Raw genomic sequence first — 22,966 nt, forward strand, 5'->3', positions numbered from 1 at the left:
AGAAATAAGTGTAGGAGAGAAGAAAAGAACAGTAAGACACACGCTAGTAAAATACTTCTTAATATGACACAAGCTGAAGAAAATGCTGCTTTGCATTTGTCGTCAACGAGGCTAACTGTTAGCCATTGAGTAAAAAGTGCACTTTTAAAACTAATTCCTTGGTCAGAAGACGGAGTCACGTCTAGAAGCTTCTCATTAATATGCTATAATGGTCAAATAGGAGATTAATAGCAAAGTCACTGGCTAGAGCAACCAGGAACCTGTTGATTAACAATAAGCCTCCAAAAATAAGATACCAGATTGCAAAGCAAAATCAAGACCCGGGGCAACAAGTGCTTCTGTAATTTATGCCTTCTTTATACGAGGCCATAAAGCTCCTTTATAAACGTGTTTTCCAGGCCCTGCTGTGAACTGTAGGTGTGAGCTTTTCAGTTGATTTATTAATTTTAGTTTCAATCAACGTGTCACCTGCAGACACAAAAATGTAGGCCTCACCACAGAAAATACAATTTAAGAAAGAAAAAGAAAGAAAAAAGAAAAGAAAAGGAAAAAAAAAAAGCCCACAGGGCTTTAATTCAGGAAACTTTGCCAGGATTTCTTTCTTTCTTTTTTTTAAGTTGAACACCAAAATGCCTGTTCTTTGAGACTTAAAACAATACCCAGCAACATAATTTTAAAAATTAAAATTAAACATTTTTGTCATACTTTGAAAGTCAGTTTGAGACCCAGGGAAGAGTAACATGAGTTTGTCAGAACAATTGGCATCTCTTGTCAGTACGGATACATTCTCCCCAAAGAAGCGAATGAACAAGTCCCCTGGGCAAAATGTGCAAAAAATTCTCAATTAGTTGTCTTTATTTAGTAAGCACTATGGGGTCCTCAGCCGCACTATAGAATTATGGCAAGAAAGCTGAGCTCCTCGCTTGCTTATTAGCATTCTCAGAGAGCTGCTGATAGCTGCTGTTGCCTCCAAGAGCTGTTGGTGGGACCCCTACACTCCCAGGCTTTGTCCTTTTGTCCTTCCAAGCCAGCAGGAAGTACTGCCCCATGTTCAGGGCATTCTGGGATACCTTCATTCCATTCACAGTTTGCATTACTGATTGAGCCCCAAGTCTTTTGTTATTGGCTATGACCATCACGGTTACAGGTTTAAGTGGGGGGAATAAAAGCAATCTGGATCAGTCAATTCTAAATGAAGGTTTAGGAAGTAGCCTCTTCCAAATGAACATCCTTGTTAGGAATGGAGTGGCCTTACGTGGCCAAAGCCCCACAGGAAATCCAGATCCTGGGTTCTAAAAGGGTCGCTGGCATTCTTTTCATCTCCAAACTCCCTTAGGCAAGGGAACTGAAGTGGCAATGGGTTAATGAACCTTCTAGAAGGACTCCTTGCAGCATTCATTTGACTTCTGCTCACCCCACCCCACCCCCAAACCCACCTGCCTCTAACCACCCACCCCTGAGAGAGAGAAAACAGGGAAGACAAAAACAGAAAAGAGAAAGACCAGGTCAGAAATGCCTTTTCTAAAGAAGAGGGTATTTGCGGCTTCAGGGAAAACACTATCATTGACCAAATTAACAAGTTGTCTTATCAACTGCCATAAGCCGGCAGTCTAATTAATTTAGTACTGATCAATAGTCCTGAATGAGGCATTGATTTCTGCCTGCCTGACAGCTATGGCTGAAATCACTTTCTCCCTCTGCCAGACACACAGAGGCACCGAAAGCTTATATATTTAGCACATTAAGATTTTATTTCTCTTGTTCCCATATGGGCAACTGAGTATTTTATGAACCAACTATAAATACAACAATTGGGATGAAAAAATGGCTTTGGGAGAACAGGTTCCAAGTAGCCTGGGCAAACCGTCCTCAGCCGGTTCTGCTTTTGTAGGCAATGTCCTCGTAGTGGGGTAAAACACTGTGGAAGGAAAAGGAAGAGAGTGAAGTGCCTGGCTTAAGGCACAGGTAGGGAGGACTTCGCTTCTGCCTCTGACTTCTGAAATGCTGATGATAATTATATCATCTGACCTGAAGTAAGAAAAGCAGTCTTGCTACCTGACCAAGGGCAGCAGCAGATGGCTGCTCCTGATAAGAACACCAGAAAGACCCACCACAGATTTGCTCTTCCTGTTGGGGTTGGTAATCTAGGAGTGCTGGGTAGCGAGAGGGTGGTCTTCCCACGCCCCTCCCCCACACTCAGTGTATTGGGCTTTATTGGGAAGGGGGTGAAAACAGTTTTAAATATTGTTATTTCTATCTTGACTGATAAGACACTGATACTCTCCAAAACACTAAGTTTGTCTTTTCTTGGGTCCAGTGACACTCCCTTGTGGGTTTTTTTCCCCTGGCTCCTCCCTGTTTGGGTGGCTGTTCCCCTTTATTGTGTGAGTCTTCAGCCAGCCAAGACACAGCTGAGAATCCTACACTTTCCCCTTTACTCCTGGACACTGGACAATTTTTTACTGCCAATGCTTAAACAATACTTGAAATAAGTAGTGTGGGCCTTTAAAAGTATCTTAAAGATGATGCTTGAGGTTTCAAACACCCGAAGAAAGATGGCAACTGAGAAGCTTGTCTATTTCAGATTTTTAAAAAATTCAGTATACATGGCCACCTCCCACCCCTGCTACACACATATAGAGAGAGGATTGAAAGCATGTCCCTTCTGTTGCAGGGCTGAGGAAACCATCCAAGATTGCCCAAACAACAAAAGATTCATCTTCTTTTTTGGGCATTTATTTAATGTCATGTAGTTTATTAAAATGTTAACAATATTTATATATGTACATTTTTAAAGTCCCACCCCCTAATCTCTTTGGGGTCGTCGAGAGTTTCTGTAGCACTTTACAAAAGATCTTTATGGAGGAAAAGATCGGACACCCTTGCCTTCTATGTGTGGCCCACACCATTAATTGCCCCATCTCCTTTAGTGAGGCCTTATTCCTATGTAAATACCCTTGCATAATGTTACAGGCTATTGTTAGGCCAGCGCCAGTCAGTCGCCACTTATATGCATTTTTACTTCAATCCGCTGCTCGGAGAATGAAAAGATGTCTGGACTTAAGCTGTTTACCAACTGGGCCGAAGCTGCAGAGCAGCAGAACTGAAGAAAGCCCCAAGCATCTGCAGGAACAAGCTTTTACAATGTGAGCGGCCATTTTCAGCTGAATTATTAACCCGCTCTGAAACTCTTCTAAGCTATGCCTTTTTAAAAAAAACAAATGTGCTGAATCAAACATGAGTGAGCCAGAACTATGAGGAGAGAAGCCCTCCAAAGCACTACTAAGCACAACATAGGTCTGTCGTCCTGTTGTCTCAGTTGCTGCCTCCCAGCACCATCGAGGACCGTGACGCTGACTCAGTCCTGGCTCTTGCCTGGTAATTAAACAGCAGTGCAATACAGTAGAAACAGCCAGGCAAGCACCACACACTCAGAGTCAGAGAACAGTGTGCAGAGATGAAAAGGCTGAGCTAATGGCTCACCACTAGGACCCGACATGGATTTAGTCACTAAAACACAGTGATCTTGAAGTAGAACATAGGATAAAAGATCCCCAGGTCCAAATCTCTCTGCTGTGTCCTGGGTGGCTTCACGGTGCTTATACTGAGGGGGAAAAATCATTTTTACTTTCGAGTTGTAGAGGTGCGCTGAAATGACACAGCATGAAAATTCAGGTGCAGAATTCGACCCCAAAAAGCCAGAGTGTGCTGCAGGTGAAGGACGCCGTGTTTATGCAATGACACCACAGTCTGAGCAGTTGTGGGATCAGCCTAGGGAAACTCTCAGCTGTTTGCATGCTTATTAGAACTCAGTGAGTGCTTAATAAGTGCTTATATATGATAGAGGGAGCATCTCTCTGCATACTTAGTACCACAAGAAAGATGCACACCCCCTCCCCCAGGTTAGGGAGCCGTCCGAGTTAATTACCATCACAATGCGATCAAGTACCACAGTCCTCACTGAAAACCGTTACTATTGAGGACTCAGTCTTGCCTCTGCAGGTCGGCTGCAGCAACCTCCACCTTGCCTGGCCGCAGCACTGACAACCTTTCCTGAAGACAAATGCATGTAACATTGCCTCATCTAATTAAAAACTCAAGAGAGGCGTAGAAAAATACCGGCACACAGAATCCACGCCAATGAGCCCTGCCTTCGGCTGGTGGGAGCTTCTCTATGCTGCTGTTGTTTACTCTGGGAGGAAACTGAGTCACTTAACATTTCAATAGGTTAATCAATTGGCAATTAAATGGAGAAATTGGTTAACTCTGAAAACAATTAACATGACACTCCATTAAGTACACTTTCTAATTGCTGCAGCTGTGAGTGGAAATTAACAGGCCTGTTAAAGCACCTGACTGGGATGTGTGTGTGTGTGTGTGTGTGTGTGTGTGTGTGTGTGGTGTGTGTCTGTGTGTGTGTATAGTGTGTGTGTCTGTGTGCGGTGGGCGTGTGTGTATATGTGTGTGTGTCTGTGTAGTGTGTGTGTGTGTCTGTGATGTGTATGTGTGTGTTTTTTAGAAAGTAGAATTAGCTGAAAAGTTGGGTTTTATTCTATCATCAACTGCAGTTTTAGCAGAAGGAACCATATAATTTATTTCATTCTTTTAAGGGTTCAGTTTTACTTTTTGTAGTATTTAATTCATAATAACTAATTGAAATAACCTGAACCCCTCCCATCAAATTACAGGTTGATGACCAAAATGAAAAATGTCTCCTTTTGTCCGTTTTGTGGACAGAATTTTATCATTTTGTGAGCAGGTAAATTTCAAGATTTCTTTTCTAATTTAACAATGTAACGCACATACCTTAAAGTTTAAGGTTTTTGCTGAACAGTTTTTATGAATGGTTGCACCCTGACTGCAATATAAAATGGTGACCGCGCTTTTGAGTCAAAAGTTCAAAGGTCTCAGGTTTGAGACTTCATAGGCTAACATCTATGCCTGCTACAGAGAACAAGAGGAAATGAATACTAACTTGCAAAAGAAGTAAGTGATGTTTTTAAAAGACATCAAAACTAAAAGTATTTGAATTAATTTTTGTTGAGTGTGTGTGTGTGTGTGTGTGTGTGTGTGTGTGTGTGTGTGTGTGCAGGCATATGTGTATGTGTGAATATGCCATGGCACACATGTAGAAGTCATAGGACAATTGCTTCCAGGAATCAGTTCTCTCCTTTTACTCTGTGGATTCTGGGAGCTCAGGATGTCTGGCTTGGCACCAAGTGCTTTTACCTGCTGTGACACTTTAAAGTCAACTTGACACAAGCTAGTGTCACCTGAAAGGAGGACACCTCAGTTAAGAAGATGCTTCCATAAGATCTGCTATGGGCAAGCCTGCAGGGCATGCTCTTAAGTAGTTATCAGTGGGGGCATGTGTAGCCCATTGTGGGTGGGACCATCCCTGGGCTGGTGGTCCTGGTTTCTATAGGAGAGCAGCCTGAGCAAGCCATGTGGAGTAAGCCAGTAAGCAGCACCCCTCCATGGCCTCTGCATCAGCTCCTGCCTCCAAGTTCCTGCCCTGTTTGAGTTCCCATCCTGACTTCCTTTGATGGTAAATAGTGATGTGGAAGTGTAATCCAAATAAACCCTTTCCTTTCCAACTTTTTAGTTCTGGTGTTTCATCACAGCAACAGTAACCCTAACTAGGACACCAACTTTTTCACCGTTTCACTGGCTCTGAATAAGCGTTGTTAAAAGAGTATCTTTGAGAGCTCAAAAACAAACTTAGCTTATACAAAGGCCCTCCACATTCTCTTCAGTGACTTTAATATCCCTGGAAATACCAAGGTGAATAAGGCAATCTCGACTTCGAGAGACTAATGGTCCATCGGTGAGAAAAATGTCATTTAAGTAGCCTTTAATCCCAGTGCCTCAGCACCCCAGAGACAGGCAGAAGGATTTCTGTGAGTTCAAAGCCTAGGGTACATAAAGAATTCAGGCCAACCAGACCTTTATAATGAGATTTGTCTTAAATATCAATGAATGTTTGACACATGCCAGGTACCACTTACACACACACACACACACACACACACACACACACACACGTACACACGTACACACTTATGCACATGAGCACACAGACATATACTCTCACACATTTGAATGAATAAAACTTGTGCACTAGAGAGGTATAGACACTATCAAAATACTGGTGGTTGCTAAAAACACAGAAGTAAGAGTACCAGTGTGGGACACATTGAAAGGCAAGCATGCCCCAACTTGGATAACACTGGCGTTGACAAAGGGGCTGAGCAAAACAGTACAAGAAAAGGAGGGAAAGGAGGAAAGTGAGACCCCAGAGCTAAGGGAAGAGGAAATGCATAATACTCTAGAAGTCTAATGGAATTGGAGCCCTGAGTACTGTTTGTTTAGAGTCACTATGCAGTTATTGGTATGAGGTTCATGGGAGAGGAAGGAAGGCAGCATCCTGTCAGAGGGAGCACTGCTGTTTGGTTGATGCAGAGAAAGATGGGGAGATTTGCTGCTGCTGGTGCCAGCGGTTCTGGTGTTGGTGTTGGTGCTGTTGGTGCTGGTGCTGATATTGTTGTTCTTGATGCTGATGGTTTGTGGTTGTTGTTGTTGCTGGTGTTGTTGTTGCTGGTGGTAGTGGTGCTGGTGTTGTTTGTTGTTGTTGTTACTGATGGTGCTGGTGGTAGTGGTGCTGATGTTGTTGGTAGTGGTGGTGCTGGTGCTGGTGTAGTTGTTGTTTGTGCTGGTGGTGCTGATCTTGTTGGTGCTGGTAGTAGTGGTGCTAGTGTTGTAACAGATGGTGGTGCTTGTAGTAGCAATGCTGGTATTGTTGTTTTTAATTATTGTTGTTGGTGTTGCTGCTGTTGTTTTTGGTGGTAGTGCTGATGGTGCTGTTGTTTTTGGTGGTGGTGCTGATGGTGTTGTTGTTGTTGGTAGTGGTGGTGCTGATGGTGCTGCTGCTGGTGGTGTTGGTAGTGGTGTTTGTACTGTTGGTGGTGGTGGTAGTGCTGATGTTGTTATTGTTGGTAGTGATAGTGCTGATGTTCTGGGTGGTGGTGGTGCTGTTGTTGTTGTTGGTGGTGGTGGTGGTAGTGCTGTTTGTGGTTGTGGTGGTAGGTGTGTGTCTGCTTCCCAGAGTTCTAAAAGAAGGATGTGACCGAGATGGATGAAAAGGGTCATCACTAAAAGGCTTGTTGGAATTAGAAACAATATCCTGTAGTCCCTTATCTGCTTTGTGATGGGCCCTTCCTCTAGGGCCTCTCCTCCATTCATACATTTTATTCATTCATTCAGCACACATTAATGGATGTTGGTCATTCTCTGGGCATTATTCTCCAGGACTTTGAGTTGTTAGAGAGCATTAATTCTTAGTACACAATGAGAAATAAGACAGACAACCCACGAGAAATGGAGAGATCTTGGAAAGAATTCTATTTTAGATGCAGCCTCACCAAGAGGTAACATTTGAAGCTTTTCAATTATAAGATGGGAAAACACAGCCACGGAAGTTCTTGTAGAAGAACATTCTAGAAGTTAGGGTTTCTTGGAGCTAAAGAACATCTGTACATCTACCTTCTCTCTACTGCATGAATCACTATTTAAAACCTGTGTCAAATAGATTACATGGCACCTTGAATTCATTTATGCAGGGTGTCTCTCTCATCATCGAGGAAACTTCCTGAAGACGGGACAGTCACCTGCCTCTGTGCTGCATGTAGTCTTCAGGACAGTGCTGGCTACCTGATTGTAACTGAGAAACAAAAGGCTTTTATGCACTGTGAGGTTTTTTGTTTCTTTGTTTGTTTTTGTTTTTGTTTTTCGAGACAGGGTTTCTCTGTGTAGCCTTGGCAGTCCTAGGCTTACTTCATAGACTAGGCTGGCCTCAAACTCATAGCGATCTGTCTGCTTCTGCTTCCCGAATGGTGAGATTAAAGGTGTGCACCACTGTGTCTGGCTCTAAGTGAGAATCTGCAACCTCTTCTTAGTTTGCTCTTGGGAGCTCTTAAGTGGTTTTTAGTGAAGAAATCCATACTTATGGCATATAGTCATAGTCCCAGATTTTTATCTGTCTACAAAACTGACCCAGAAAAAAGTTTTCCTCTCCTCAATAGTTGCATGTGCCCATATGACAAGACTTTAGTCCATGGGATGTGAAAGGAATGACATGTGCATCTTCCAAGAAGGGAATTAAAAGATGCTTCTTTCCTGTCCCCATTTCTACTTCTGTTCTTGGTCCTGTGGCTTAGCAGGTAGATTGTGATACCCTTCTGAACCTTGCAGACACAAGTCACATTTGGGAGTTAGCTGAGCAGGAAGTAAGAATACACTCAATCATAGACGACCAAGTTATGTCCTTACCAGACTTGAGGGCTCACACTCTGACTTCTACATGAAAAACAGATTTTTTTTTTTTTTTTGATTTTTGAAACAGGGTTTCTCTGTGTAGCCCTGGCTGTTCTTGAACTCAGTGTATAGACCAACCTGGCCTCAAACTCACAGAGATCCACCTGCCTCTGCCTCCCCAGTGCTGGGATTAAATGTGTGCTCCACCATCACCTGGCAAAGGGCCAGATTTATCCATCTTGTATAAAATGTGTGTGATACCACATAGATGAGTCATTATCCTCACAGTTTTGTCCTACTCCGCCCCTCCCGTAGCTGAATGTATACCATCTAGCAATATGCATGATCTTGTTCATTTTTTGTGTAACAATCCAATCTTGGGCTGGTAGAGGGCTGCTCAAGCTTCAGGATTAATTCCCAACACAGAATAAACTGGGTGTAGTGGCACATCCCTTTAATCTCACCCCTCTGGAGGCAGAGGCAGGACCAGACATTCAAGATCATTCCTAACAATAGCAGGTTCAAGGCTAGCCTGGGTTACAGACCTTGTCTGAATAGTACACAAATAAACCATACTTGATTTTTGATATTGCAGGACATAGATTATGTTTAAGTGTTTCAGAGTTGCTTTATACTTTGATTTTATGGTTAATGTCAAGACGGCCGCTTTGCATAAATATGTAGTACAAAATGTTGGAAGTATGCTTAGGCCCATTTTTCAAAATTCTGTTGGAGTTGTTGGAAATTATGTCTTGATATTAAACTAAAATTCATTTCACAATTACATTTTTAAAAGTTGTTTGTTGTGGTTGTGTGTGTTGTTGTTTGTTTGTTTTTTGAGACAGGGTTTTTCTTTGTGTAACCCTGGGCATTCCGGAACTCACTCTGTAGACCAGGCTGGCCTCAAACCCAGAGATCTACTTGTCTCTGCCTACCCAGTACTGAGACTAAAGGCGTAAGCCACGACCGCCCAGCTAAGTTTTTTTTTAATGTGTACGAGTGTGTTGCCTACATGTTTATCTGTGTGCCATGTGTGTGCTGTGCCCTCAAAGTCCAGAAAAAGGAGTTGTATCCCCTGGGACTGGAGCCTCCATGAAGATGCTGGGAATCAAACCCCATTACTGCTGAGCCATCTCTTTCCGTCCTGCTCCTAAGTCACCATTTGTACCTCTAAGTACAAACCAAGCTCTCTAGCCTAGCATTGTACTTCTGTATTTACTCAGTGTACGCCTAAGATGGTATTTACCACATTTTCCCCCTGTGTGTTTGTTTTCCCCCATTAGATGGTGAACTCTGGGGAGAAGTCACTCATCTTCAGTTTCCCCAGGGACTAGCCCTGAGACTGCTCCTTAGCTATGTAACTCAATATCTGACAAATGAATGATTCTATATCATATCGGATGGAAACCCTGATGATGGAGTCACTCTCCATACTCCCCACACTGAATAAAACATTAGAAGCATCACATTAACATAGCAAACAGGCATCTGTGACATTTGAGAAATAGCCCCAGGCAGTGTTCCTACTCAGATGAGGCCCACTGCAATCTGAGATGCTGTGTTTGTTTGCCTGCCACCTCTATAAGTACTGGGATCCTTGAGTGCTTTATAGGTAAGTGAATACACTGGGGGGAATTTACTCTGGCTAAGGTTTTATTAGCTTAATTGTTCATCAATTCACCCAACAGGCATTTATTAAATTCACTGTCTACACATTATTGAGAATTGTTCTAGATGCTGCAGATAGTATGAACAGATTACAACACTGACAGCAGAAGGGTTTGTGGAGAATCTTTTAGGGTGCTGGTTCCCAATGAGTTTTCAGTTACTGGATCTCACCTGGGTGCAAGAGGCCTCAGAGAACTGTATCACATAGGATCAATGTGCCTTGGCTTCCCTTCTTGACTCTGTTTTCATTATGTATTTATTTTAATTTTATTAATTAGTATTCTCTGTGTATGTGCATATCTCTCTCTCTCTCTCTCTCTCTCTCTCTCTCTCTCTCTCTCTCTCTGTGTGTGTGTGTGTGTGTGTGTGTGTGTGTGTGTCTGTGTGTGTGTGTGTGAGAACAGGTTTCCAAGGGCCATAGCACATGCATGGAGATCAGATGATAACTTTCAGGAAGTTGTTCTTTCCTTTCATAATGCATTCCTAGAACTTAATTCGGATCATCAGGTTTTCATGGCAAGCACTTTAGCCTACTAAGCCATCTTGCCAGAACAATCTAAGTGCATATAGGAAATTAGCTCACACCATTATGGAGACTGAGAAAAACCTAAGATCTATATTTGACAAATGGAGACCAAGGAAAGCTGATGTCCAACCTGGAGTCAATGGTTGGCAGTGGCTGCCTGTTGGGGCTCTGAGAGATGTTCCAGGTCCAAATAATAGCAAAAGACTGATTTCCAGGAAGCCTGTTGGAGACCACAGCTACAGCCTCTGTTACATTTTACCAGGTACTAAGGTATAGAAACACCTGTCAGGGCCATTTATTCTCATGGTAACAAGCAATGACCCAAGTGAACAGCATGTTCATCCCTCTGTACGCTGGAGGTATTGAGTTAAGATTGCCAAAGGGTGTGGCCATGAAATGAGCATCCAAGGCATAAATCATTGCCATCCAACTCCCTGCTGCCCTCTACCCCTGACTGCAGTGTATCATGACCATGATGCAGCTTAAACTGTGGCTAGTGACTACAAGCTTTGATTGTATCTTTCTTTTTCATTATTTCTGCTGACTTTTCCTCCCTAGTTTCCAATTTATGGCTTTAAAGTAGACAGACATGAAAACTCTAGTCCTGTGTGTGTGTGTGTGTGTGTGTGTGTGTGTGTGTGTGTGTGTGTGTGTGTGTGTGCACGTGTATATACAAATGCGCACATGGAGGCCAGGGGTCAACCTTGATTTTTTTTTTTTTTTTTTTTTTTTTTTGTGAGACAGGGTTTCTCTGTGGAGCCTTGGGCTGTCCTGGACTCACAGTGATTCTCTAGCCCCTGCCTCCTGAGTGCTGGGATTGCAGACATGCTCCACCACAGGTGGCAGGGGTCAAGCTTTAATGTTGTTCCTCAGGAGCCATCCACATTGTTTCTTTAAGACAGGGTTGCTCTAGCCTGGCAGGGTCTACAAAGCTGGTCCAGGACAGCTAGGGCTACATAGAGAAGCCATGTCTTGAAAAACAAAAACAAAACAAAACAAAATAAAACAAAAAAGTAAATCTTAAAAAAAAAAGACAGGGTTTCTCTCTAGTAGGGTACTATAAACTTATGGTACCATGCCTGTCTTTTTATATGGGTGCAGGGGATTGAACTCAGGTTCTCGTGTTTATGCGGCAAGCGTGTTACTCACAGGCCAACTCCATGGCTCTCAGGAAACTGTAGTCTGAGTCGGGCAGTGGTGTGGCACATGCCTTTAATCCCAGCACTCAGGAGGCAAAGGCAGGCAGATCTCTGTGTTTAAGGCCAGCCTTGTCTACAAAGTAAATTCCAGGACAGCCAGGGCTACACAGGGTTTCTCAAAACCCTGTCTCAAAAAACAAAACAAAACAAAACAAAACAAAACAAAAAGGACAACAACAAGAAGGAAACTGTACTCTGTGCTGAAACAATTGTATTGACTGGTTACCAAAAATGAATTCTATTGTAGTATTTACCGGTTATAGCTTAGTAGTTATTAAAGTACTACCAATAGAGAATTAATTTCATATACATTTTAAACTTGAGGAGATAGTCTCAAGTCATTGACCTTACAAGGACATAGTATTAACAGAGTTTTCACTGGGTACTTTGTGAAGACCACACATCTGTTAGGGAAGACCGGTGGTTGATGTTTGCCGTAGACACTGCAGTCTGGAGATTTACTTACACACCAGTCTGCCTTTTGTTCTACCAACCCTCTCTTCTTTCTCTCATATATTCAGTCTTACAACAGGGTATGTCAGGTAGCTCCAAGGTGTTTTCTTTCTGATGAGCTGAACATTATTATAAACATTGTGATAATTATAGCTCATGGGTGAAATAACAAAACCCATCAAGGTTTTTAGGTGTGCGAGACCAGTGTGATCTGTAGTGAGTTTCTGGTTAGCTAGGGATGTGTCATGCGACTCCACCACAAACAAATTACCTGAGGCTGAAGGGATCCAGGCATTACACAGTCAGTCATGGGGGTGGCACAGCCCAGGGAAGAGAAGCCGGAAGGGAAGTCCTGAAGGTGGTCTGCGGTTGTGACAACAGGAGGACTGTGTCACTCAAAGCTACCACAGAGTTCCCAAGTATGAAAATTTGTATATACTTGTGAGAGAGGAATGATGAGTGATTGGAGAACATGTCAACCTTCTGTTCAGGGAAGAAACCAGAAAGGTGTCCTCCATGCGTGGAAAGGAGAGGAGAAGGAGGCTCACAGGTTTGTTTTGTGGTGCTGAGGATGGAACCTTGGACATGGTTGTTCTACCACTTCACCACTGTAGGTTGTCACTCCGTGTCAAGGTGGGAAAAGAAGATGGCATGATGGTGAGGTGAAGAATAATTAGTCATATAGAGAACGCTCTCTGCCTGTTGGGGACGATAGGCCATGTGGCCAGTGTTCAGCCATCTTGTCTAAGTCTGCACCTTTAAGTCTCTGTCTTTCCCAGAGCTTACCTTTCACCAGAAACTAGCTGACCCTGTTGTGAGTCAGCAGCTAAAGACAGACAGGGATGGAGCGACCCTGTTGTGAGTCAGCAGCCAAAGACAGATAGGGATGGAGGGACTCTGTTGTGAGTCAGCAGTTAGACTGAAGCTAGATCCCCTGTGTGGCAGGACGTCATGACCCTGCCTGGAATGCCCTGTGTTTTGAGATAAGCCCGCAATTGCGGTGCTATAGCAATATGCTTCCCTGCCTTTTGAATTATAAAAGCTGCTGCCTGACTAATAAAGTTCAAGAGTTTGATCAATCAGACTTGCTCTCCTTTCTTGTGTCTTGCATTCTCAACAGGTGACCTCCCTCCCGAGTTTTAGTTAAACCCCACAGGTCGGGTCATCTGCCTCTCTTTTTTCTCCTCTCCTTTCTTTCTTCCCTCCCTCTCTCCCTCCTTCTGCCTGAAGCAGGGTTTTGCTATGTGTCTTAGGCTTGTCTAGAACTCTAAATCTTCCTGCTTTTATCTCTTGAGTGCTGAGGTAACAGGTGTGCATCATGCACCACCATACACCCAAGCCTGGCTATGTTCTTGTTTCTTGTATGAGATGTAATAAGATCTCTTTTAGGTGAAAATTTTGGTAAGACTAAATTCTGACACAGTAACATCTCTCACAAAGGACAGACTTCCTTTTTGGGGACAGTCTCCTAGATGCCCAGGTTGCTAAGGTAAAACCTTTGCACATACGAAGCTGAGCGGACATGAGGGCAGAATGTCAGCTCCGTGTAGCTAGTGGGGGTTCTACACAAATACTGAGCTGTGTGCCAGTTCACTAATGTCCAGGTGAGGCCACAAGAGCCTGGGCTATTAAAGAGGAAGATGGGGACCCTCCTGAAAATATGTCCAAAATCCACATTTTGGCCTTGGCTTGAAGCACTGGCTTTTTAGCAATGACTAAAAGGTGAATTAAAGGAGACTCTAAGGCAGAACACTGATATATTTTTATCAAGTAGCCTGTAATTTCCCATGTTGGATTATTTTATTTTCTTCTTCGAGATGGTGCTTATGTAGCTCAGGCTAGCCTCAAACTTGCTTTATAGTCAAAGATGACTTTGAACTTGTAGTCTTCTTGTCTCCTCTCCCACAGTGTTGGGATTACAGGCATGTGTACCATGAAGTGGGGGGAGGGACAGAATGGAGGGGCTTTCTGCATGCTAGGCAAGGGAGTCAGTTGCAAAGATCTGAAATATTTAGTTCATTGAAACATAAATCATAGTGGGATAATTGGGTAATAAACAGACACACACACAATGCTCTCTTTCCTTCCTTCCTTCCTTCTTTCCTTCCTTCCTTCTTTCTTTCTTGAGACAGAGTTTCTCTGTGTAGCCCTGGCTATCCTAAAACTCACTCTGTAGACCAGCCTGGTCTCAAACTCAGAGATGCTCCTGCTTCTGCCTTCCGAGTGCTGGAATTGAAGGTGTGTGTCACTTTATGGAAGAGCTGGGAAATAAAGGGACCTGGAGGGGTCAGCAATTTCACAAGGAGACCAATGGAGGAGGGATGGCTCAGGAGTGAGATCACCTGTTGTTCTGGCAGAGGATCTGGCAAAGCAACATTATGGCGGCTCACAATCCTCTGTAGCTACAGTTCCAGCGGATCCAGCATTCTCTTCTGACCTTTATGGGCACTAGGACATGCATGTCAAACTGAAATAAAACAATAAGTCTAAAAATTAGAAAGGTTTTGTTTTAAGAGACAAAGAAAGAAAAGAAATAAACAAACAAAAAAATCAACCTCTCATCCCAAAATAAGGCTGTGATGTGTAGCTTAGAATTTACTGAGAGAGAGAGAGAGAGAGAGAGAGAGAGACACAGAGAGATAAAGAGAGATTTCATTTTGTTTTGTTTTCCCTAGAAACAAAATTGAAGTTTAGTAATTAGAGAAGGTGTGTATTTTAAAAAAGTTCAAGAATCTGGAGAGATGGCCCAGTGGCTAAGAGCACTGTCTGTTCTTCCAGAGGACCTGAGTTCAATTCCTAGCACCAACATGGCAGCTCACAACTGTTTGTAACTACAAGAGCTGACACCCTCACACAGACATACATGCAGGTTAAACACCAATGCATATAGAATAAAACTAAATAAATTATTTTTAAAAGTTCAAGGCTTAATATGTATAATACCTGCTTAGACTTAAGAGAAAAGTATAGATATATGTACTTTAGAAAAGTACAGGATGTGCCAGGGTGGTGGTGGCATATGACTTTAATACCAGCACTCTGGAGGCAGAGGCAGGGAGATCTCTGAGTTGGAGGCCAGTCTGGTAGACAGATCAAGTTCCAGGACACAGAGAAACCCTGTCTCAAACAAACAAACAAACACAAAAGAAAGAAATAGGATTGTAGTACACACCCAAGGATGAATGTGGCTTGTCAGAAGAATTGCAGAGGCCTTGCCTTGGGGTTAATCTCCAGACACACACACACACACGCCATTCTCTCTTTCTTTCTTTTTGTTCTTGGGGATTAAACCCAGAATACATGCTTGCCAGGCACAGCACTCTGCAATTTAGCCATATCCCTATTCTATATAGAGATGATTTTTGAAATTATGCCAGTGCTATGGAAATTTTATCTAAGACTGAACCCAATAACTTTTAGATCATTTTAAGGACAATTTATTATTTAAAAAATATTTTATGTGCATGAATGTTTTGCCTGCATGCATGTTTGTGCAGCACGTGCTTGCCTGGTACCTGTAGAGGCTGGAAGAGGATGTGTGCCCTTAGAACTGGAGTTACAGATGGTGGTGAGCCTCCGTCTGGTGCTGGGTGCCCAATCTGAGCCTTAGGAAGGTGCGGGGAGTGCTCAGACCTGCTGAGTCAGCTCTCTGCTTTAGATCACTTTGTTTTACAGTCTTTGAGGAGTGGAATAATGAAGCAGTAGAGATGCACCTGGCTTATGACAGGGCCGCATATCATTTCTTGCCTTTATGACCTCAAGCAGCACCGCTCCTACTTTAAAGGTGAAATGTCCACATGGGCTCATGAGTTTGAACACTTGGTCCCCAGAGCATTTGGTGCCATTTTGGGAAGTTCTGGAGCTTTTAGGATGTGAGCCTACCCGGAGGACGTCTGGTTCCACTCTCCCAGTCGCTCTCCCTGTATCCTGATTCTCCAGACAAGAATAATTCTAGTGATCTCAGGCTCTGGCTGCCAGAGAGCCTTGCCAATCACCCCACCAAGAAGACTATACCTCCTAAAATTGTGTGCCACACCGGAGCCTGCCTTCTTTAGTCTGCTTCTGTTGAGTATGCTGCCATGATGATTTCAAGAAGCAGCTGAAGTGTACAAAAACTAATATTAGGGGCTGGAGAGATGATGACTCGGCAGTTAAGAGTACTGGCTGTTCTTCTAGAGGACCTGGGTTCAAATCCCAGCACCCACATGACAGCTCACAACTGTCTGTAACTCCTGTTTCAGAGGCTCTGACACCCTCTCACAGACATACTTGCAGTCAAAAGACCAATGTAAATAAAATAAAAATAAAGGAATTATAAAAAAAACTAATATAATGGATAATTGCCTTTAATCACCACTTTGTTAGACTTGGCAATCTATTTTAAAACCATACACTAGATTATTTAATCTAGAGGAAGAGAGAAAGAGAGACTACTGCCTCTGTGAGGGCCAAGCATAGCCTCCACTTCTAATGTAACTTATTTATTTATGTTTTTTGTCAGTAGAGGACTTTATGCATTTGATATTTGGAGTACATACTCAGAAGAAACAATTCCTTCTTTTTATACATTAAAATTGTCTGTAAGGTCCATGAAATGAAGCTAATAATGCCTAGAAAAGAGATGTGGACACTGGATTTTTTTAATTGTACTTAATATTTATAGTTGTTTAAAAATGGGAAATTGTTACAAACAAGTAGAGATCATAAGACAAAATGAAAAATTAATTTAAAAATACATAATGATTTTTAATTTTTAAGAGATTTATTTATTTTTATGAAGTCTATCTTTGTGCACCTGCATGAGTTTATGTTCACCATGAATATGCCTGGTACCTACAGAGGCCAGAGGACATTATATCCCCTGGAGCTGAAATTATAGGAGGTCCTGATGTAGGTGCTGGAAGGGAACCCATGTCCTTTGGAAGAACAGCAAGCAAACACTCTTAACCTCTGAGCCATCTCTGCAGCCACTGTTTTGTTTTTTGTTTTTGTTATTGGTGGTGGTGGTGGTTTTTTGTTTGTTTGTTTGTTTGTTTTACATTTCTGAGACAAGTTCTCTTACTACCCTAGCTGGCCGCCAACTTGCCCTGTGTCTGTGGATGACCTTGAACTTCTAATCCTCCTGCCTCCCTCTCCAGAGCATGCCTGATTCTATGTGGTGCCCGGGATGGAACCTAGGCTTTCATGAGTTCCACTCAAGTGCTCTGTCAAATGAGCTCCATTGCTAGCCCATTGAATGCATCTTTAGAGAAAAGGAATTACGTGTCTGTCTACTGCCACAATAAACAGTGACAGCACAGTACAATATTTTGAGGCAGAGATATAACTTGTATAAATTTATCAATGACTTCATCAAATTTGATCTTCACATTTTCATATTAAATAAATAATATGATCAGATTTGTTAATCTATTTTCCCTTCATAAAGAACTCTTAATTAATTTTAATTTTAAATATTCTTGCCACATAGAGCAACATACAATATTTGATAGAAAGCCTTAATGTTCCACCACATCATTTTACAATAAGTTCTTTTCTTCTTCTTCTTCTTCTTCTTCTTCTTCTTCTTCTTCTTCTTCTTCTTCTTCTTCTTCTTCCTCTTCCTCTTCTTCTCCTTCTTCTAAGAACTTTCAAATGTTTCTGAAGTGAAAAAATTTACTATGTATATATATATATATATATATATAATTTTTGAATAAATAAAGATTCACTTGGTGAATTGAAAGCCCTCAAATTTTGTTTTCTTGTCTTTATAATCCTTGTGCCATCACTGCTTATTTGGAATATACAGTTTACATACACAAATAAAGTCATTGAAATGGGAGGCAAACCACACCCCTAGCAAAATCAATAGTTCACAATAATAAAGTGTCAAATTAAACTTGTAGAGCTGAGTACATGTGCACTGAGGACAGTGTATCTGACTGCTTTCAGAATTAACCTGCATAGAAGATGCCATGTTTATTAAACCTAAAAGTAATAAAAACATGGTAACTAGGCCTGGAGAGATAGTGCTGTGGTTAAGAGCACCTGATCTTAGCTCCCTGGAGGCAGAGGCCAGCCTGGTCTATAAAGCAGTTCCTGGATTGCCAAGGCTACACAAACAACACAGTTAGCACAAATATACCATTAAATAATTTTCTTTCCATGTCATGACTCAGTTTTTTTCCATTAACTTCTCTTTAACTGGATCTTTCACAAAAAGGCTAAATATTTTCCTTGGTCTGTTTATCATCTGAACTAACCGTGGTTGACTCATCGTGCAGCAAAACAGGCCAGCCCCAAATATCAGCTCTGGGAGTGTCATAAACAGGTACAACTGCAGCAGTAGAACTCATAAAACAAAACAAAGTAAAACCCAACTTGGATGTAGAGGTACAGTTTATAAAATATGTTTGCTGGACTTGGTCTATAATGTGTGTGTGTGTGTGTGTGTGTGTGTGTGTGTGTGTAATATTCAATGGGTTTAAAACAAAGGGTGTTTTGTGGCATATACAATAGAAAAAGCAAGGAAGTTGGCAACATAGATGAAACTTTCTGACAGCAAGGAAGTGAGTCAGGACAAAAGCTTCTTCCTCCTTCTCTTCCATATAGAATGCTTCTGATAGATGGTGGCACACATCTGTAACTGTAGCATGTGGGGGATAGAGGCAGGAGAATCAGGAACTTTGGCTACAGAGTTTGAACTAGATTGTGTTGCACGAAACCCTGTACAACACACACACACACACACACACACATGCACGCACGCATACACGCATGCACACTCACATATGCGCATGCACTTCAAGTCAGGGAAATACATTGACCCCAGGACTCACTTAAGAAGAGCAACATACGGAGGCATGGAGGTGTGCATCTGTAATCTTGGCTCTGGGGAGCCTGAGACAGGTAGATTTTTGGGGCTCGCTGGCCAGCCAGCCTAGCCTCCTTGTTGAGTTCCAAGCCAGTGAGAAACCCCATCTCAAAATAAAAAGAGGAGGAGGAGGGAGGGGAAAGAAAAGAAAAGAAAAAAACCAGTGAAGAAAGGGTAAAAGTGCCTGCCACCAAGCCTTACAACTGGCTTAGTGTCTGGGCCCTATGTGGCAGATAGAGAGAGTCTAATCCTGAAAGTTGTCCTCTGACACACACACAGCCAAAAAAAAAAGTAAAATAAATAAATTACATACATAAGATTATTAATAATAAGGAATACTTGCCAAATTGTGTGTCATTCTTATGCAGGAGTCATGCTAATCCTATCTACGTATTTCCAACTTTAGTGCACGTGTTGTCAAGGCAAGTTGTGCAGTTATTCTTCCACAGAGCACTTCCTGTAAGCCCCAAGTGGACCACAGGGGCTCTATGTCAAAAATTACCTAAACTAGTCAACTTTATATTGCATATATTTTCTATAATGAAAAGCAAAGACTGCCAAGTATGCAGGCTTTAGCTTACTTGAGCAGAGGCCAGCCTGGTCTACATAGCAAACACAGGGCAGCCAAGGCCATACAGAGAAACTCTGTCTTGAAAAACAAACAAAAAGTTGAAAAACAAAGAGTCGGCTGGGGATATCACTCAAGGTGGTATTTAGCAGATCCCAGGTTCAATCACAATGCTTTAAAAAAAAAAAAAAAAAAAAGGAGAAAATAAAACGGTGGACAGCTTTTGACTCACTATAATTTAAAGCAACCAGAAGTTTTATGTATGAAAATCTTGTGCATCCCAAAATAAATACTTTTATTTTAAACAGTGATTGACATTTTGGCTCAAAATTAATCTTCTAAAAAAAAAAATTGGTTAGGACACTTAAGAAAGAAACCACCTTTGGTTAGGAAATAAACAGGAGAAGTAACAAAGTATAACTCATATTTTAAAAATCTGTCACTTAACAGACAGACACAGGAATCTTTTTGTTGGCATTAGATTAAAATTAGATCACAGTTGTATTATTCTGATTTGAGAAGATCTTTTAAAAAAAAAAAAAAAAAAAAAAAAACAAGAGCCTCCTACCCCAGGCTCTACTCACAACAAAAGACGAAATGGAGTGAGAGCAGACACTCTGAGAGGTGCTGAGAGGTACTCTCAGCCAGGCTGCTGCCCTGAGAACGGCAGAGGGTTGGCGGAATTTATCCTATAATGAGCAATCCATCTGGCTGCACCTAAAAATGGAGCGGAAATCCCACCCTTGACTTTTCCATGGTAGTAAATTAAAGCCTAATGTATAGTTCTAATTGCTAACATTTTCTCTCTAATTATGGCTCAGTTTGGCTAGGATTTCCGACAATCCCCTTGTTCCCCTAAAGCAAACACCAGAGAGTGTTCTAACCCCACTGGTGGCATTTATTAATAACCCCGTTGACAGATGAAAAAAATAATTATTCTATATTAAACAGGAAAAGATTTTCCTAGCAAAGCTAATTGATTTTAAAGAAAAAAATTCTGATGCTGTGGCAGAATACATTTTATAAAGAAAAAACAAACCCACAATAGCATCAAATGAAAACAGACTGCTGCATAGTATAATGCTACCTGCATACAGTTTTGGGTACCATCTTTATGATACATTTCTGAATATATCTATGAAACATACTTACTAGAAAGAAGGGATGAGAGCAAAAAGGATCTCTCGTGAAGAAGTCTTACTTTGTCTTCTATGAAGGAAACTGAGTACTATAAATTGGCTTCTGTCATTGTCAAATACAAGTGCCCGTGTGCCCCCCCCCCACACACACACTTGTTGGGGCCATGGCTACATTTTTGTTTATCCCTTTTCATTCTTATTTTTAAAAAGCATTGTTCCTTTTAAACTTGTCCATGAATGCCTACTTTGTACAGATCAGTATCTATTTGCAGGTCTAGCTTTCATGAGGTAGTAGGCATTTCCTGGGTGAGAGTTAATAAATACTAAATAAAAATAAGATTTCTCTTATACTGACAAAATGCATCATTGAAACAAAAGGAAAAAACAAAGAAATGTGCTGGAACTGGCAGAATGACCCCCCCAAAGCCACCTTCCCAAAGTGCAGGAGAAAACAGAAAAATAGTTTTATAAGCAAGGTGAGGTGGGGTCACGGTGCCCAGTGCACAGGTCTCCCTCTACACTTCAAGCACTGGGCGCTCCTTGGGGAAAGGCAAAATCCACAACAGTCTGCCTGGGTCATCTTCAGACTTGACCACTTTCAGCCGTGCCAGAAAGGAAGCCCTCCTCCCCACGAACACATTGTTGAAGTTCTAAACAATGTCCGTGATTACTGTTCAATTTTTATAATATGATTATATACTTCAAGTTACCATGAGGTTTTTTGTTGTTGTTGTTGTTAAATTTATTTTTATATGCATGTGTGGAAGCCAGAAACTGCAAGCGGGTAGGACCCTGAGGAGCTTGAGTTCCCATGGTTCTGAGCCAGCTCAGCTCTTTTAGAAGAACATAGGCTTCTCTGGGGTTGGTTAGTTGGTTGAGACAAGGTCTCACTGTGTAGCTCTGCCAGTGCTGGAACTTATTCTGTAGACTAGGGCAAGCGTGCACAACCACACCTGGCCCTGTGTCCACATTAATACAGCATCACCAACAATATTTGTGCCCACATTCCATAGCAGAATGTTTCTGGTTTAAAATCTGGGCAGCTGAATGCCTCAGATAGTCTCTTAGCTTCCCTGTAGTGTATACTACAAGCAGCTTCAAAGCATTCCATGCTTTTTAGGAAAACCACCAGCACAAAACCCCCATTCTTTTATCAATTAAAATATAATCAAAGTGAGCTGGGCATGGTGGCGCACGCCTTTAATCCCAGCACTCGGGAGGCAGAGGCAGGCAGATCTCTGTGAGTTCGAAGCCAGCCTGGTCTACAAAGCAAGTCCAGGACAGCCAAGGCTACACAGAGAGACCCTCTCTCAAAAAAACAAAAAACAAAACAAAAAATATATATAATCAAAGTGAAAATCAACATGAAAACTCTGTAGGCTTTCTCTCTGCCAATAGCAAGCATACCAAGGAAGAAACATGGAACATTTCCACTTAAAATTATCCTTAAAAAGGACAGACATGCAAGGCATGGTGGTGAATGACTTTAATCCCAGCACTTGGGAGTCAGAGACAGATGGATCTTTGTGAGTTCGAGGCTAGCCTGATGTACAGAGTTAGTTTCAGGACAGCCAAGGCTACACAGAGAAACCCTGTCTCAAAACAACTACAACCACAACAACAACAACAACAAACCAGACAGGCAAAGAAGCATGCACCTTGGAATGAACCTAACTCAGGAAACACACAACTTCTATAATGAAAACTAAGAAAATGGAAGGACTTCTGGGTTCTTGGATTGGAAGAATAGTATTGTGAAAATGGCTGTCTCATAAGTAATCTATAGACACAGTGCAATTCCCATGAAAATACCAACATCGTTCTCTACAGACAGAAAGCAACCTCAAATCTTATTTTGAAGCAAACAAAACAAAACAAAATAAAAAATCCCACTCTCAGTGTGACACACAAACAAACAACCCCCACAAACCTTGGATAGTCAAAAACCAGAGCAATGAACAAAAAGAGGTATGCCAGGGGTATCACTACACCTGATTTAAAGCTGCACTCCAGAGCCGTATTACTAAAAACACACATGGAGCAATGGAAGCGATAGATGAGTTAGATGTGAACCCATGTGTGGCTATAGTCTCCTGGTTTTTGACAAGAGCATCAAAAATACTCTTTGGACCTCTGATCAAGTCGGCACACATTTTCTCCAGCGACTTTACGTTGCGGCTGGTGAGGGTGATTCGAATTCGGTGAATGGCCACCTCGGGTTCCACGGGCGTCTTTCCGGTATCT

The 22,966-nt window shown here is 42.0% G+C and overlaps 1 non-coding gene across 1 annotated transcript; it reads right to left on the reverse strand.

Moving 5' to 3' along the window:
- Positions 1-19,339: 19,339 nt before the first annotated feature.
- Positions 19,340-19,441, reverse strand: LOC127187342 (U6 spliceosomal RNA). Its single transcript, XR_007830485.1, has one exon. It is a non-coding gene; the product is annotated as a U6 spliceosomal RNA (small nuclear RNA).
- Between the last annotated feature and the right edge of the window lie 3,525 nt (positions 19,442-22,966).

The sequence above is a fragment of the Acomys russatus genome, chromosome 3 (genome assembly GCF_903995435.1).
Source record: "Acomys russatus chromosome 3, mAcoRus1.1, whole genome shotgun sequence".
Taxonomy (NCBI): Eukaryota; Metazoa; Chordata; class Mammalia; order Rodentia; family Muridae; genus Acomys; species Acomys russatus.